Here is an 18,032-nt window from a genome sequence, read left to right as displayed (position 1 = left end):
CATTTTCTGGAGAGCTTTTATCATATATGGATGTTGAACTTTGTCAAAAGCTTTTTCTGCATCTATTGAGATGATCATATGGTTTTATCCTTCAGTTTGTTGATATGATGTATCATGTTGATTGATGTATGTATATTGAAGAATCCTTGCATCCCAGGGATAAACCCCACTTGATCATGGTGGATGATCTTTTTAATATGCTGTTGGAGTCTGTTAGCTAGTATTTTGTTGAAGATTTTTGCATCTATATTCACCAGTGATATTGGTCTGTAATTTTCTTTTTTTGTGACATCTTTGCCTGGTTTTGGTATCAGGGTGATGGTGGCCTCATAGAATGAGTTTGGGAGTGTGCCACCTTCTGCAATATTTTGGAAGAGTTTGAGAAGGATAGGTGTTAACTCTTCTCAAAATATTTGATATAATTCACCTGTGAATCCATCTGGTCCTGGCCTTTTCTGTGTTGGGAGATTTTTAATCACTGCCTCAATTTCTGTACTTGTGATTGGTCTGTTCATAGCTTCTATTTCTTCCTGGTTCAGTCTTGGAAGATTGTATTTTTCTAAGAATTTATCTATTTCTTCCAGGTTATCCATTTTATTGGCATATAGTTGCTTGTAGTAGTCTCTCATGGTCTTTTGTATTTCTGAGGTGTCCATTGTTACTTCTCCTTTTTCATTTCTAATTCTGTTGATTTGCATCTTCTCCCTTTTTTTCTTGATGAGTCTGGCTAATGGTTTATCAATTTTGTTAATCTTCTCAAAGAACCAGCTTTTAGTTTTCTTAATTTTTGCTATTGCTTCCTTCCTTTCGTTTTCATTTATTTCTGCTCTGATCTTTATGATTTCTTTCCTTCTGCTCACTTCGAGGTTTCTTTGTTCTTCTTTTTCTAATTGTTTGAGGTGTAAGGTTAGGTTGTTTATTCGATAATTTTCTTGTTTCTTAAGGTAGGACTGTATTGCTATAAACTTCCCTCTTAGACCTGCTTTTGCTGCATCCCATAGGTTTTGGGTTGTTATGTTTTCATTGTCGTTTGTTTCTAGATATTTTTTGATTTCCTGTTTGATTTTTTTTAGTGATTTCTTGGTTGTTTAATAGTGAATTCTTTAGCCTCCATGTGTTTGTCATTGTGTTTTCATTGTCATTTGTCTTTAGGTATTTTTTGATTTCCTCTTTGATTTCTTTAGTGATCTCTTGGTTAATTAGTAGTGTATTGTTTACCTTCCATGTATTTGTGTTTTTTACATTTTTTTCCCCTGTAATTTATTTCTAATCTCATAGCGTTGTGGTCGGCAAATATGCTTGATATGATTTCAAATTTCTTGAATTTGCCAAGGCGTGATTTGTGACCCAAAATATGATCTACCCTGGAGAATATTCCATGTACGCTTGAGAAGATCATGTAATCTGCTGTTTTTGAATGTAATGTCCTATAGATATCTATTAAATCAAGATGGTTTATTATGTCATTTAAAGCTTCTGTTTCCTTCTTAATTTTCTGTCTGGATCATCTGTCCGTTGATGTAACTGGAGTGTTAAAGTCCCCCACTATTATTGTGCTACTGTTGATTTCCTCTTTCACAGATGTTAGCATTTGCCTTATGTGTTGAGGTGCTCCTATATTGGGCACAAATATATTTATAATTGTTATCTCTTCTTTGTGGATTGATTCCTTGATCTTTATATGCATTCTTTCTTGTTTCTTGTAAATTTTTTTATTTTAAAGTATATTTTTTCTTATCCAAGTATTGCTACTCCAGCTTTCTTTTGATTTCCATTTGCATAAAATATCTTTTTCCATCCCCTCATTTTCAGTCTGTATGTGTCCCTAGGTTTGAAGTGGGTGTCTTGTGGACAGCATATATACAGAGGTCTTGTTTTTGTATCTATTCAGCCAGTCTGTGTCCTTGGTTGGTGCATTTAGTCCATTTACATTCAGGTAATTATCGATATGTATGTTCCTATTATCACTGTCTTGTTTTTTTTTTTTTTTTTTTTTTTGGGTCCTTTTCTTCTCTTATGTTTCCCGCTTAGAGAAGTTCCTTTAGCATTTGTTGTAGGGCTGGTTTGGTGGTGCTGAATTCTCTGAGCTGTTGCTTCTCTGTAAAGCTTTTCATTTCTGCATTGAATCTGAGTGAGATGCTTGCTAGGTAGAATATTCTTGGTTGTAGGTGCTTCCCTTTCATCACTTTAAATATATCTTGCCACTCCCTTCTGTCTTGCAGTTTCTGCTGAGAAATCAGCTGTTAATCTTATGGGAGTTTCCTTGTATGTTACTTATTGTTTTTCCCTTGTTGCTTTTAATAACTTTTCTCTGTAATTAATTTTTGTCAATTTGACTACTATATGTCTTGGTGTGTTTCTCCTTGGGTTCATCCTGCCTGGGACTCTCTGCACTTCCTGGAATTGTGTGGCTATTTCCTTTCCCATGTTAGGGAAGTTTTCAACTATAATCTCTTCCAATGTTTTCTCAGGTCCTTTCTTTCTCTCTTCTCCTTCTGGGACCCCTAGAATGTGAATGTTGGTGTGTTTAACATTGTCCCAGAGGTCTCTTAGGCTGTCTTCAGTTCTTTTCATTCTTTTTTCTTTATTCATTTCTGCATCAGTGATTACCACCATTCTGTCTTCCAGGTCACTTATTCACCCTTCTGCCTCAGTTAACCTGCTATTGGTTCCTTCTAGTGTATTTTTCATTTCAGTTATTGTGTTGCATATGTCTATTTGTCTGCTCTTTAATTCCTCTAGGTCTTTGTCAAACTTTTCTTGCAACTCTTTGATCTTTGCATCCAGTCTTTTTCAAAGTCCTGCATCATCTTCACTATCATTATTCTGAATTCTTTTTCTGGAAGGGTGCCTATCTCCTCTTCATTTAGTTGTTTTTCTGAGGTTTTATCTTGTCCCTCCATCTGGTACAAAGTCTTTTGCCTTTTCATTTTCTCTATCTTTCTATGGCTGCTGTTTTCAGTTCCACAAAATGAAATACTGTTGATACTGCTTGATACTGCTGTCTGCCCTCTTGTGGTGGAAACTATCTAGGAGCCTCTTGTGTACTTCCTGATGGGAGGGACTGATGGGTTGGGCTGGGTGGGCAGAGCTCAGTATGACTTTAATCCCATTTTTGTGGGCAGAGCTCAGTAAAACCATAATCTGCTTGTCTGCCCATATGTGGGGCTGTGTTCCTATCTTGTTGGTTGTTTGGCCTGAGGCTACCTAGCACTGGAGCTTACAGGCTCTTTGGTGTGGCTAATGATGGACTCTGGGAGGGCTCACACCAATAAGCCCTTCCCAGAACTCCTTCTGCCAGTGCCCCTGTCTCCTTGATGAGCCACAGCTGTCCCCCACCCCTGCAGGCAAGCTTCCAACACCAGCAGGTAGTTCTGCTTCAGTCTTCTATGGGGTCACTGCTCCTTCCCCCTGGGTTCTGATGAGCACAATTTTTTGTGTGCCATCCAAGAGTGGAGTCTCTGTTTTCCCCAATCCTGTGGAGGTCATGCAATCAAATCCCACTTGCTTTCATAATCTGACTCTCTGGGCATGCCTCCTCCCATTGCTGGACTCCCAGGTTCGGAAGCCTGACATGGGGCTCAGAACCCTCACTTTAGTGGATGGATTTCTGTGCTATAACTGTTCTCCATCTTGTGAGTCACCAACTCAGCATTTATGGGATTTGATTTTAAAACAATTGTGCCCCTCCTACCATCCCATTGTGGTGTTTACTTTGTTTTGGGATGTAGGGTGTCTTTTTTGGTGTGTTCCAGTGTCTTTCTATCAATGGTTGTTCAGCAGTTAGTTGTAATTCTGGTTCCCTTGCAAGAGGGTGTGAGGGCACGTCCTCTGACTCTGCCATCTTAATTCCTTTTCTGGCCTATGCATTCTTGAAAGAGAAATGATTCCTTTTTTAAAATCAATAACAATAAACATAGTGTTAGATTTTTATGGCATCACAGGCCATAGGGCTCAGTAACTTTTTTTCTGGTGTCCTTTCTGAATCTGTGGAGGCTGAGCTTCCTCTGCCTGAGGTTTCAAAGTTGATATGCAGTTGGCTTTATCTTTTGATCACACATTGCTCACCTTTCACCTGTAACACCATGTCTCAGTTAGTTCAGAAAGAACAATCTCCCTCAAACTTATGACATATCTTTGTCACAGAAATAGATGTTTGCCTTCCTTCTGATCATTCCTGGGCCCAGTCACCACAGCTCAAGAGCTGAGGATGAGAGTGCCTTCTTTTCTGGGAAGGGGGTTCCTGTTCCCCAGTATTTGTGCTTCCTGCAGGAGATCCACACCCAACATTCATTTTGGTACCTCCAAGTGAACACTGGTGCTAAAGAAGTGATAGGCCAGAGCACCAGGTGGCCCTGTGGAGCAGCATCCACCCAACACACTCACATCCAGGTGTTACCTCAGAGGGTGAAGGTAAATTTTCAGATCATCAGTGGCATTCTGGGGCCTGTCATCAGTGTTCTCCTCCAGGAAATTTGTCAATAGGTTTTTTTTTTTTTTTTTTTTTTCCTGAGGGTTTCTCATAAGGTGTTGATCTTCCTTAGAGGGATTCTTTCACTGAACATTTGAAAATGAAAAAAAAAAAAAATAGGGGCAGCAATCACCTGTCCATGTCATTGTATGACTGTCATACTTTGCATTGTAATGATGCTGTGTATTTACCCAGAATTTTTAGAGTGTCTTTTTACTATCAGGATACCATGTAAAGAGCAGGGCAAACACATCAATTTGTATACATGTTCCATTCTATAATCTTAAGTCAAATTCATATTTAGAGTCTCAGTTTCTCTATCAGTAAAAAGGTCAAATATAATAACCCCCATTCCCCATATAGAATGTTTTGGATATTAAGGGAGATGATGGATATAATGTACTGGATATGTAGGAAGTCTCAACAATCACAGCAATTACCATTGGAATTGCCATCCCACTGAATCTTTTCCAAAGAAGCTCTGGGAAGGAGGTAGAAGTGGGATCATTAACTTATTTTTACAGGAGAGGGAATTGAAATTCAGGGAGCTTGTGACTTGGCTGTGGTCACCCTCCTTGTTAGAGGTAAAAAAAAAAAAAGCCTAAAAGTAGCCTTCCTGATCTTTTCCAGGTCTCAAGCAAAAGAGAGGGTTGAGAGAGGAAGGCAGGAGATATGGAATAAAAAAGGAAAGGAAGAGGCTAGAGAAGCAAGGAAGAGTCAAGAGAGGAAGAAAAACATCAGAAATTTCTGCATGCACAGAGACAGCCAAAGAGATGGAGAGTTAAAAGAAAGAGATACAGCAATGAAGACACAGACACATTAACACAAAAATGGAGAGAGAAAAGAGAGAAGATCTGGAAGCAAATACAGGAGAAGTGCTCTTACATTGGACCACACTTACATTTGCAGGTATTGGGCACTGAACAATTCGAAGGAGTGCCATTTTCACATAGGTCATGATGTGCCTGCACCTCCAGAGTTGTGCAGCCGTGCAAGCTGACCCCAAGACCCTTGAGGCCCTCAGTGCTCATGGCAAGGCACCATTAATTAGTGTCAATTGATCTTTCCGACTGTCAGGGAACTATTTATTTTCCTTCTTTGTCTAATGGGTCAAAGAATCAAAGGACAAGAAAAACCAGAGAAAGGAGATGATGTATGTACAGTCCCCATACATACATTACCAGGCACTCTGAGACTGCCAGCAGCCTGAGGATCCCGACACTTCATGTTTCACTCCCAGTTGCAATTACCCAGGAAAGAGCATACAGTGGTGGCCAAGAGCTCCTAGTTATATATGCTCTGATCTGCCTTAATTGTCCCCTTTGGCCACCAATGCTTTTAAAAATAAGTATGAACCTGTTGATAAAATCTTTATCTCCATTGGTTTCCAAGGGGGGTGGAAGTATAAAATTCTCAGAATAGAGGGGTTTCTGCTGTAATCTCTTCCTTGGGGCTTTGCTGCAAAACCTAGATGAACTGCATAGATTAGCTAAGAGTTAGGAGACTCTTGCCAACTTGAAGAAAAGACACTGGTATTAATGAGATAAAAGTAAAGTCTAGGGGACATGCTTGACATCTGTGATTTCATGTGGTCTTCCTAGCAAGTTCATGAGATGTGAATTGCTGTCCTCAGTTTGACAGGAGATCCTAGATAGAAAAGAGGTGAAATGGCAAAGTGAACACTTCAGGGGCAGCCTACCAGCCTATGAGTGTGCAGCTTTAGGTATTGGGACAGATGGCACAGATCGGGGGCACTTATTATTCCAATCTGAATCAAAACTCTAGGCTAGAGTATTATTAAAATTGCAGAAATTCACTACTGGAAGAAATGTGATGCATGCATCCTCAAGATACATCATATCATCTGACAGATATTTGCAGAGTACCCTGTGTGCTGCGGTCTGTGTTAGATGCTGGAAAATTAAAGTTGAGTAAGACAAAAGTGGTCCTTATCTTCAAAGAAATAACAGTCTAGGGCATTTCTCATAGACTCATGGTGCAAGAGGCAAGAAAAATGCATAGAAGTTTGGGCAGGCATTATGGATACGGCGCAGGCACCACATGTCCTACAAGCAGGGAGAGCCTCTGCTTAGCTCCAACCAGTGACTGCCATGCTGGAAAGAAGCCTGCATGGTCACGTTTTCAAGAGAAGTCATAAGTCTGAATGTTTATGTAAAATCCCCTCATTTTAAATCTTAGCATGTGTTTTTTTTTTTTTTTTCCTTTTCAAAAAACATAGTGTGAGCCAAACCTGAGACAAGTGTGTGCTGGATTCAGCCTGCCAGGTGTGTAGATTTTTATATCTGCCTTAGAGGTGGGAGTAGAGAGGGGACAGAGAGAGGGTTCTATTCATGTTTGTCGAATGAATAAGAGACTGAATGCAACTTAAGCATGTTAATTTGCCTTCCATTTGTAATGGAAAATCACCAGGGTCATGTAAACCAATGAATTGAATAACATCCACTTGCTGAGCATCTCATATAATTCCGCAGTAGGATCCATGCCTTAAAATATTTTGTCTACCAAATCAAATACAGAAAGAAATAAATATTCAGTGTTTTATCTCACAAAAGATAGAAAAGACCACTCAGAGCTTCAGCTCAGCCTGAGATGAACAAGCTACATGTTAAATTGTTATTCCCACCAATGTAAAGACAATGGAGTTTTATGGCTCCTTCCAGGATTTCCATGGCCTGGATACTGCCGTGTGTGATCTATCCAGGCCTGTCCCTTGGGTAGAACAATGAGAATTTGGCCTGGTTACCAGGAAGGTGATAGATGGGTTGCTGCATCTTCCTTATCATTTCTGCACACTGTTAATGTTTGGTTTTGATGTTTCAATGCCTATGGTGGGGATTTGACAGAACCTAGCAAAAGACATACACAAAAACCATTTAGCTCCGCCATTCTGCTTCTAGGGATTTTTCCGAAAGATACATTGGCAAAATACAAAATGACATACACACAAGGTATTCACTGTAACATTGTTTGTAAAAGCCAATGATTAGAAACATAGCTGAAGTGCCCATCCACTGGGGAGCTTTGAAAAAGGCATAGGACAACTGAGCAATTTGGTATAATGAGAGTGGAGGGAGGCATTGAATGAGTGAGATCTTCATGGTGCATTGTTTAGTTTTGAAAAAGGAAGACCAGATTGGTGCTTATGCTTTGTGTTTTTCCATATACACGTATGTCTATTTTCAATAAGAAAGAGTGGAATAATAAATCAAACTTTATAAAAATTGTAATTTATGGTTTAGGGACTGAGACAGAAGTGAGATATTTATTGTTTATAGTTTGACTTTGCAACCGTGTAAATGTTACAACATCAAAAAATAGATAAATAAACACATCTGTGAAATGTGAGCACTAAGACAAATGAACCTAATTCTGTTCAGTTTGTGATATAGCTGCATAGAAGAAAACATCGCTTAGGTGGCTTTAAATTTCAGAATTTTGACTGTACATTCAGAATTGGATACCTTCTAAGGAGAAAGACAAAGAAACAAACCAAACACCTTCCCTCAAAAACAAAACAAAAACAACAAAAAAAATTGAAACTCTATCCAACACCTTATTGTTGGCAATATTGCTGCTGTTGCTGTGTAAATATCATAAGTATGTGCATATACGGTAAAGAAAGTAAGTAATTAACCCTCATGTTGTTATGAAGCAAAGCTTTCAGTGGAAATGGCAAAGAGATTTGTGTACAACCAAACAGCTTAGGCATATACCTGTGGTCTTAAACTTGCTTTGGACTATAGGTTTGTACCAATGAATTATTATTTTTTTATGGAAAATATGTACTTGTGACTCTGATCACTTAAAGCCTAGAAGCAATGGCAACTTGATAACAATGACTATCCTGAGGCCTAGTTTGTGGCCTCTAAATACCATTTCCCACCAGAGGATCCAGAGATTCTTGGTGAGATGGCTAATTTCAGGGCTGGGTCAAGAAATGCACAAAATAAGCCTGGGAATCTTGAAGGACCAGAAAGTCAAGGGCCTTCAGAGAAAACCTGGGGGTGGACACAAGTTTAGGAATCCATATAAAGAGGCCAAAAGTGGGACACATTTGAAAAAGGAGAGAAGGTGGCAGGGTACAACCTTAGAAAAAATGACATAACCTAAGGATATGACATAAACTGAGCAGAAAGAAATGAGTCCAAGATGGCAAACTAGTTGACTTCCACTGGAACTTGAGCCTCAGTAATACAAGCATAAGGATCAAACAGTGAGCTGTAACATTGTTTGAATATTGAATATTCTTGGAAATCCTCGACACTTTCTGTAATAGCTGGAATACTCCTCCCACTCATTAACCTATGAAGGTAGCCACCACTGTAAAAACTGACAATCCCATATCTTTGTGCCTTTCTCACCTTCTGAGATGGCCCACAATCTGTGGAGTGTGTTTTTGCCTAAATATATCCACTTTTCACCTATCAGTTTGTCTGGCACTGAAATTTTTCTGTGATGAGACATCAAGAACACGAGCTTCCTTGTGTTTTGAAACCAGGTTTGTGATCTCAGTTGGACAACTTTGGGTTTTGGCCAAGTTTGAGTCCTGGCTGCATGGGTTCAAGTTCCAACCAAGGTTTTGGCTGGGCTTGTGTCCTAGCATGTGGGTTGAACTTCCAATTTGATGTGTACTATTTTATCTGGCAACTACAAAGTGACAGTGGCAAGGAAAGAAAATTTTCAGAGTTAGGTCTTGGTCTTAAAGAGGCCTGTGGTACTAATCTGAGAGAGGCACCAGTGAGTGGTGATGTGAAGCAAGATCTTAATTCCCTGCCCAGGATGTGAACCTGGCAAACCTGGGTGAAAACCAGGTGTCCTAGCAACCAGACAAGCCAGGGTAGAGGCTAGAAGCCATTTTCACCTGGATCTTGCCCTGCAGTGAATAATGCATTTCTCACAGTGGCTAAAACTGTAAAAGCATGTACAGAGTTTATTATAAGAGACATAGCATAAGAACAAGTGGAGAGCACACAGAGAAACAATTTATTAATACAGAGGTAAGCCAGAGTTGCACATCCAGGGAGAAAGGGTGTGGACATCCACCATAATGAGGAGGAGTGCAGAAAAGAGACCATTAAGTCATTTAGGTAGGTCAGTTCTTCCTGGTCTGTTTACTTTTGCCAAATATTTTGTCTTTTTAAAATTTGTTTATTTATTGGCTGCTTTTGGTCCACAATTCTTCATATAGCCTTTCCCTCATTGTGGCACAGGGGTTACTCTTCATTGCGGTGCATGGCTTCCTGATTGTGGTGGCTTTTCTTGTTGTTGAGCACAGGCTCTAGACATGTGGCCTTCAGTAGTTGTGGCACATGGGTTCAATAATTTTTTTCTCCCAGGCTATAGAGTGCAGGCTCAATAGTTGTGATGTATAGGCTTAGTTAGTCTGCAGTTGTGGGATCTTCCTGGAACAGGATCCTGGAAACAGGATCTCCAAATCCATTTCCCCTGTACAGGCAGGTGAATTCTTAACCACTGCACCACCAGGGAAGTCCCCAATTTTCTGGTTTCTTTCTTCACACCTGACCTGTTCCAGGTCCCTCCCTATCATGTGTGCATACCATTTTTCCAAGATGGATTTCAGCCCAGCGGCCTATGGAAAGGCCTTACCATGACATATTAGGGCATGGTGTTCCCTGCTTTTTGACCTTCAAGGAGCCTTTCTGTGCATGTGTAATACCTCCCTTGTCCCATGGATGGTGAGTGTATGACATTTTGATCTCTCTCTTTTTTTTTTAAACTCTTTATTGGAATATAATTGCTATACACTCTTGTACCATCTTTTGAGGTACACCAAAGTGAATCAGCTGTATTTATACATATATCCCCATATCCCCTACCACCTGTGACTCCCTCCTGCTCCCTCTTGATCTCTTAACAGGGCTTAGCCACTCCCTGTCCCTGCCATAAAAGTGTCCAATATTCAGTTATTTACCCTATTTCTGTTGCTGTTTCTTATATTGGAATGCAGATGTTGAAATATAGACAGGAGTTCAGTCATCAATATGGAGTCCTGGAGTTCATTTATCTCTTGCCTCAGGAAATGTAAAGTAGGGACTGGGATGCATGTCCAACCTGGAGCTCATCTTCTTCTCAGCCTCATGAGATGTAAATGGAAGGATGGTTGTAAATGCCTAACATGGAACCCATCTATAACCTACATCAAATATCCCCTGAGAGATGAGAACCCCAATAAATCTGTATTGGGATGATAAAGGATAAAGGTCTGTCTTCTGCAGCTTCTTCACACTGGCATGGAGTTTGTAGACCCTACCAAGTTGGGATTACCAAAATCTTGTCCTGTCTCATTAAGTGGCCCAGGGTGACTTCTGTTGTTTTCTCAGCAGGATCTGTTCTGAGTAGTGGCTGGAATCTCGGCATTACCATCATCTTCTCTGGGAAACCATTGTGTCCTTAGAAAGAATGAAGTAGAGAAGTTGATTAAGAAGGCAGGGGCCAAAGATCAGCAAAAAGTTATTGTAACCACGGGTCCAAGCAGGAGTAGTTAAGGTTGGGTCACCCTGTCCAAAGCAATGGAGCCATTTGGCTTGGTCATTTTTGATGTCCTCTTTTATTAGCCTAATGTAATTGATGTAGGTATAACAGACTCAGTTTGAAGTAGTTGGAGGAGTGACGACCTGAACATTAATAGACAAAAGAGATCTTATTTTTGTTTAGGACAATAATCCTGAAACCTAGTCTGGACCTGGCACTTTGGGGAAATGTGTAGCCAGGTAGTCAGTTGTCTAGTTTCATCTAAGTAGTTTTTAACTTTTGGTGTGGTATGAACACATAGATAACAGCTTATATTGGTCTGAAAATTTTCTCATTACTAGCCAAAGCAGACCTTATGGTTAATGATGTTAGTGATTTTCTAGATATGAGAAGAAGCAAGAATTTAGCTCATAAAATCTTTTCTGGAACATGTCTAACTATCCAGAGACCTGTTCTGCCAGTTTTTTGCAGAGCACAGAGTGCCTTCTTTTTGATTTCTTCACTGAACTTCTTTCAGAGGGGGTTGAAGTGCAACAGCTGCAGTGGCCATGATTTAGTCCTTGTAGAGGTGGATGGCATGTGTCTGTTTCCAGCTGGCAGAGCTTTTTCATGGTCACAACTTTACCCATGATTTGGGGGGCATTTCATGACTATTCATCTCATGGTGCTAGGATGGCTCATTCCTATTTCTTGTGAAATTTCATTCAAGACCATTCCATGTGCTGTTCCTTGACTTGGTCCTGATAACAGTAGTCAAAAACCTCTGGACCACTTGTCTAGGTTTTTATGATCCAGGAGAATAGTCCCTGTAGAGTTACACTCTTACCATCACTGATCTCACATGGAACTCTATATCATCATTTTATTAGAGGTTCAATCACACATTTGCTAATGTAAGAAACAACAATTTCCTGAAATAGGTAACATAGAAAATAATATAGCTAGCAGTATTAGTGAGGTCATAAGTAAGAATTGAAGTCAGGAATTTCCATTAAGTGCAGCCTAGTGTATACTCATATTATCTGGCTTACTCTGTTCTGTAGTAATCCTTATTTTTCAGGGGTATTATATATTGGTATTGTTCATAAGGCATTAGGCCAATTTTGTAGTGTAACTAGACTGATAATCCTTAGTATGATTTAATTGTTCCCAGCACAGGAGAGCTGATGATGCTGCTGACAATCTAAGAGTTTTTAGTCTCAGGAGGGAGCAGGTAGAGAGAAACATTAATATTTCAATGTTACCCACAGTTATAAATTAGCAAATTGTTGTAAAGCATAAGTAGGTTGAGGAGAAGAGCTTCTTTATATTTGAAAAAAAACTTAGATGAAAATCCAGAAATATGTCAGAAAAAATTCATAAAAATATCTCATATTTAGCAATTTGATTAATCTCATGTAATTAACTTTTCTTCTGTTTGAATCCAGTGACATGGGTACCTTGACCACAAGAGACTTTAAAAGGTATACCTGAAGTGCAAAACACCATTATAACTATTGTTTTCAATGTGAGGGCATCAGCCCTGCAGCCAGAAAATGCTTTAACCCATAAAAATTAAAAATTGAGGTGTGTCAGGGAGCTGGGAAAAGCCAAATGGCCATCTTGGATTTCCCATAACCCTGAGTGTTTATTTTACAGCCTGTGTTGACCCATTTTCAATTCCTTTATTTAGCAGTACATATTTTTATGCTTTAAGGATATCAGAATAGGAAAAGTCTGACAACAAGGGTTTCATTTTTGTAGGAGCAGAATTTTCTTTATCTACACATGCCATTGCCTTCATTGACCATTGTGAAATACTACTTATTCACTCACCAAAGTAACAAAAGATCTTAAAAGCAAATAAAAATCACTTAAAGGATAGGTAATTCACACAGTCTTTTATCAAAAGTAGCATTCCAGGAAAATTTTGTTTTCTTAGCAGAAAGTGAAAACCAAATTCCAGTCTGGTACCAGCATGCTATTAGTAACATATTCATTTACCTAATTCATTTTAATTTAATCTTAGATTTCTTTTATAAATCTTGAAAAGGTAGTATCTTTGAAGAGACATCAGATTGAAACCATAGCTGTCTATAATGATCAAAGCCACAAGAAGGCACATTAAAAATCTGATCACAATGCAGTTAATAAAGTAATTTGGTTACTGTTGGGACATACAACATTTTCAGATAATGACTAAAACTGTGACTGATAATGATTTGTCAGGACATTTCAGATTTTTAGAAACTCAACATAATTTCTAGAACACCCACAAAAGCAAATGATTACCATACAATATCAAAATGGTTAAAAACCCTCAATCAAATAGGATAAAACACCTCAGTGTGTCACCAAACACATTTATTAATAGTTTTAAACACTTTATCTCTAAAAGGATGACAATGTTCAGTAATTGACGTTTTAATATTTTGTTTTATTCCTAAAAAGTTCAATCAAATTTCATTTCTTACACTTTTTCCCTAAAATTTTCTTTACATTCAATTATTTTCTTTGTTTACAAATTTGCTAAAGATAGCTTATATTAAACCTAGGCACAATAAACATGTTATACTTAATGTGATGATTTTAAACATGTCTTTACTAATTTGATTAACAATCATTAATACCAGATGTTAATTTAATATTGAATATTTCCCTTTTCATGTAAACCTGATATTTATTCAGCTTACTTTCTCTTATATTTAGAACTGTTTGATTTGTAAGTGCTTACTTTTCTTTAAGCCTATTAAATAAAGCTCATTTACAAATTAACCTCACCAATATTATCCAAAGAAAAAGACTCATACTGAGATGTACATATATATTGAGAAAGACAGAGAACTCCCAGTTTCTGCTAGAGATTTAAAATGCCTCTTGGCCCCCTCCCCTCCCCCCCCCCCTTTTCTTTCCCTTGGTTTGAAGTTGTTTTAATTAAAACAAGGTTGAAGTCTCAGGCAAAGTGGGCTGTGACTGTATCTCAAGGGCCCGATAGGAGTTAACTTCAAGCTTTCTCCTAGGTATATTTTTGTTCTGTTAGGTTCAGAATTTTGAAAAATATATTTTAACAAGATAGCTGTTTTTAACTGTATGTGCAAAAAAGAACCAGTTTTGTCGTGTAAAAAAATTTATTTTTAATAATTTTCTCTGGGATCTTAAAAATATTGTGTCCACACTATTAAAAGTCATCCTTCTCTTTCTGTAGTCATGATTTCATAGCTAAAATTTTAAGAAGTTAGTACTAAAGTTGGCTGTGATAATAGGGCGAGTCCTGCTGATAAAATGTTGTCCCAGAAGGCATTGTCCCTCCGGGGACATGGGGTCTTTGTTTGATCAGAAAAATCTGAAGGAGTAAAGGAAATATCAGGAGTGGGGGGATCTGGGACCCCATCACTGAGTGTTGGGAGGAGTTAGAAGGGGATTCTGTAGAATTTTAAGAGAGTTTTTTCTGATTCCTCAGGCTTCTGATTACAGGAGAAAGTCCTGCACAAAAGAGAAACTCAGTCCATTTTTCCATCCTGTGGAAATAAAATTCTAATCATAAGAGACCAATTTTCAGGACATTTTATCATCCCCCAACTTAAATAAAGTCTAGGCATGGCTACAGTAGAGTATAAGTTTTTTTGTTTTCCTTTTCTCAGCCCATATGGCTTAAAAGGGGATCCTCCCATGTCAAGTAACCTGCAACCAAGCACAAGGCAGGGCTCCTAGAATGGAATCCAGCATCCTAGAAATGTTTACTAGGAGGCTGGTGTCTAAAGAGATGTTGGATACCCCATTAACTCCCTTCAAACCTGGTGGGGTTTTAAGCATATTTGCCCACAGAATCCTGAGCAGACGTCTCTGGCTCCCATGGAAGCCTTACACAAGGCACCCAACTCAGCAGGGACAGAGAAGGGCTTTTGAACCAGTGCAGATCCGTTGCCAGAAGTCTTCTTAGGATGGATCCCTCATCTATAGGGCTTAACATGTTGTAGTGTATTCCTGGAGACTGAGCATCTTTAAAACCTAGGACATAGGTTGTTTGGAATTGGCCAACCCTGTAGGTAGTCTGTTACAAGCTATGGGCTCTTAAGGCCTGGAGTGAAGGCAAAACTCCTGAAGGAGCTGGCATTGGCCAAAATGGAAAGTGCCACAGGAGTCAGGATCTGAGGGCAGAGAGATGGGAATATTCCCATGGAGGATCCTTGGACACAGAGTAAGGTGGGAGAGTAATGAGCAAGGAACAACAATCTATCATCCTGTGAGTTTGACATCTAAGGTACAATTGAAGGAGACATAAGGATTATGTGAAAAAAAGGCATTGTTTCCTGAGTGGAATAGGTTTAAAAATCACAGGAAAGTAGAGCAAAGGGTGTAGTGCATGCCTGGCAGGCTGCTTGGGGAGAAAGACACCAGAAGGCAGCGGGTCCAGTGGGAGGGAATTGTTCTTCCCTGAGAAATAAAGTGTGGTGTGTAGCAGGGTGCAAATGGTATGAGACAGTGACAGGCACTGAGCTTGGGCTTCAGATTCATTGCTTCCTGATGAATAAGAACTGCTTGGGTGCTGGGTATGCTGGGAGTTGTAGTTTAGGCAGAAAGAGAGAGAAAGTGAATGAGAGAGAGAGAGAGAGAGAGAGAGAGAGAGAGAGAGAGAGAGAGAGGAAAGGGAGAGATTAGAGAGTTTAGAGAGATTCAGCAAAGGAAGGAAAGAGGAACTGTGAGTGAGAGACAGAAGAGGCCCCTTGCTCTCCTGAACTGAGAGAGACTAGATGAAGTCATGGTGGGTCATGGAAAGTGAACAAAGCAAAGAGATGAGAGCAAGTATGTTCTCATGTGAGAGAAAGTGAAATTCAGTAGTCTTCAGCCAGCAGTTTGGGCTAGACCTTTGGTTTACCTTGAATTCCTTGGTTTCAGCACCATCTGATCCCAGAAAGGCAGCAGTGAGCAGTGGGGTTAAGTGACATTTTAATTCCCTGCCCAGGAATTGAATCTTTGTAGTCTTCTTTGAAACTAGAAGTTCTAAACACCAGATAAGCAAGGGCTAGAAAATACAAGATATTTTTCCCTGGCTCTTGTTGCCAGTGAAAGATGCATTTCTCATGAAGGCCGAAAGTCTAAAAGGAGGCAAAAGTTTATTGTTAGAGACATAGAATAACAATGAATGGGAGAGCACATAGAGAAACAATTTGTTTACTTCAGACAGAAGCAAGGCAGAGATGCAAACCTAGAGAGATAGCATGTGGCCATCTTCCATAATGAGCAGGAGTGCAATAAAGAGCTGGTTAAAAAGCCCAGGGCCAGATGGCTTCACAGGTGAATTCTATCCAACATTTTGTGTAGAGGCAACACCTATCCTTCTCAAACTCTTCTAAAATATAGCAGATGGAGGAACACTCCCAAACTCATTCTACAAGGCCACCATCACCCTGATACCAAAGGCAGATTGAAGAGGTCACAAACAAAAGAAAATTACAGGCTAATACCACTTATGGATACAGATGCAAAAATCCTCAACAAAATACTAGGAAACAGAATCCAACAGCACATTAAAATATCATACACCATGAAGAAGTGGGGTTTAACCCTGTAATGCAAGGATTCTTTGATATATGCAAATCAATCATATTGACAAATTCAAGGATAAAAATCATATGATAATCTCAATAGAGGCAGAAAAATCTTTTGACAAAATTCAATAATGATTTATACTAAAACCTTTCCAGATAGTGGGAATAGGAGGAAATTACCTCAGAATAATGAAACCCATATATGACAAAGCAAGAGCCAATATCATTCTAAAAGATGAAAACATGAATGCATTCCCTCTAAGAACAAATAGAAGACAAGTGTACCCACTCTCACCACTATCATTCAATATAGTTCTGGAAGTTTTAGCTGTAGCAATCAGAGAAGAAAATGAAGTAAAATGAATCCAAATTGGAAAAGAGGAAGTAAACTTGTCACTCTTTGCAGATGACATGATTTCATACATAGAAAACTCTGAAGAAGATACCAGAAAGATGCTATTACTAATCAATGAATTTAGAAAAGTAGGAGGATAGAAAATTAATGCAGTGAAATCTCTTGAATTCCTATACAATAACAATGAAAGAGCAGAAAGAGAAATTAAGGAAACACTACCATTTACCATTGCAAAAAAAGGATAAAATACCTAGGAATAAACCTGCCTAAAGAAGCAAAAGACCTGAATGCAGAAAAGTATAAGACACTGATGAAGACAATCAAAGATGAAACAAAGAAATGGAGGGAAATACCATGTTCTTGGATTGGAAGAATGAACATTGTGAAAATGACTATGCTACCTAAAGCAATTTTCATATTCAGCATAATCCCTATCACATTACCAATGACATTTTTCACAGAACCAGAGCAAGAAATTTTGTAATTTGCATATAAATGCAAATAATACAAAACAGGAAAAGCAATCTTGAGAAGGAAATACGGAGATGGAGGAATGAGGCTCCCTGCCTTCAAAGTATACTACAAGGTTATAGTTATTAAGACAGTATGTTACTGGCAGAAAAGCAGAAAAATGGATTAATGGAAAAGAGAGATAGCCCAGAGATAAATCAATGCACATATGGGCAACTTATCTTTGACAAAGGAGGCAAGAATATAAAATGGAAAAAATAAAGTGTTTTCAGTAAGTAGTGCTGGGAGAATTGAACAGCTACATGTGAAAGAATGAAATTAGAACACTTCCTAACACCATACCCAAAAATAAACTGAAAATGGATTAAATATCTCAAAGTAAGGCCAGACACTATAAAACTCTTAGAAGAAAACCTAGATACAACACTCTATGACATAAATAAAAGCAAGATTCTTTTGGACCCAACTCTTAGAATAATGGAAATATAATCAAGAATAAACAAATGGGACCTAATGAAACTTAAAAGCTTTTGCACAGCAAAATAAATCTTAAACAAGACAAGAAGACAACACTCACTAAGGGAGAAAACATTTGCCAAGGAAGCAACTGACAAGGGATTAATATCCAAATTATACAAGCAGCTCATGTAGCTTAATAGCAAAAAAAGCAAATAACTCAATTTAGAAATGTGTG

Source organism: Hippopotamus amphibius, chromosome 3, assembly GCF_030028045.1.
Source record: "Hippopotamus amphibius kiboko isolate mHipAmp2 chromosome 3, mHipAmp2.hap2, whole genome shotgun sequence".
Lineage (NCBI taxonomy): Eukaryota > Metazoa > Chordata > Mammalia > Artiodactyla > Hippopotamidae > Hippopotamus > Hippopotamus amphibius.
This window is presented reverse-complemented; position numbering follows the sequence as displayed.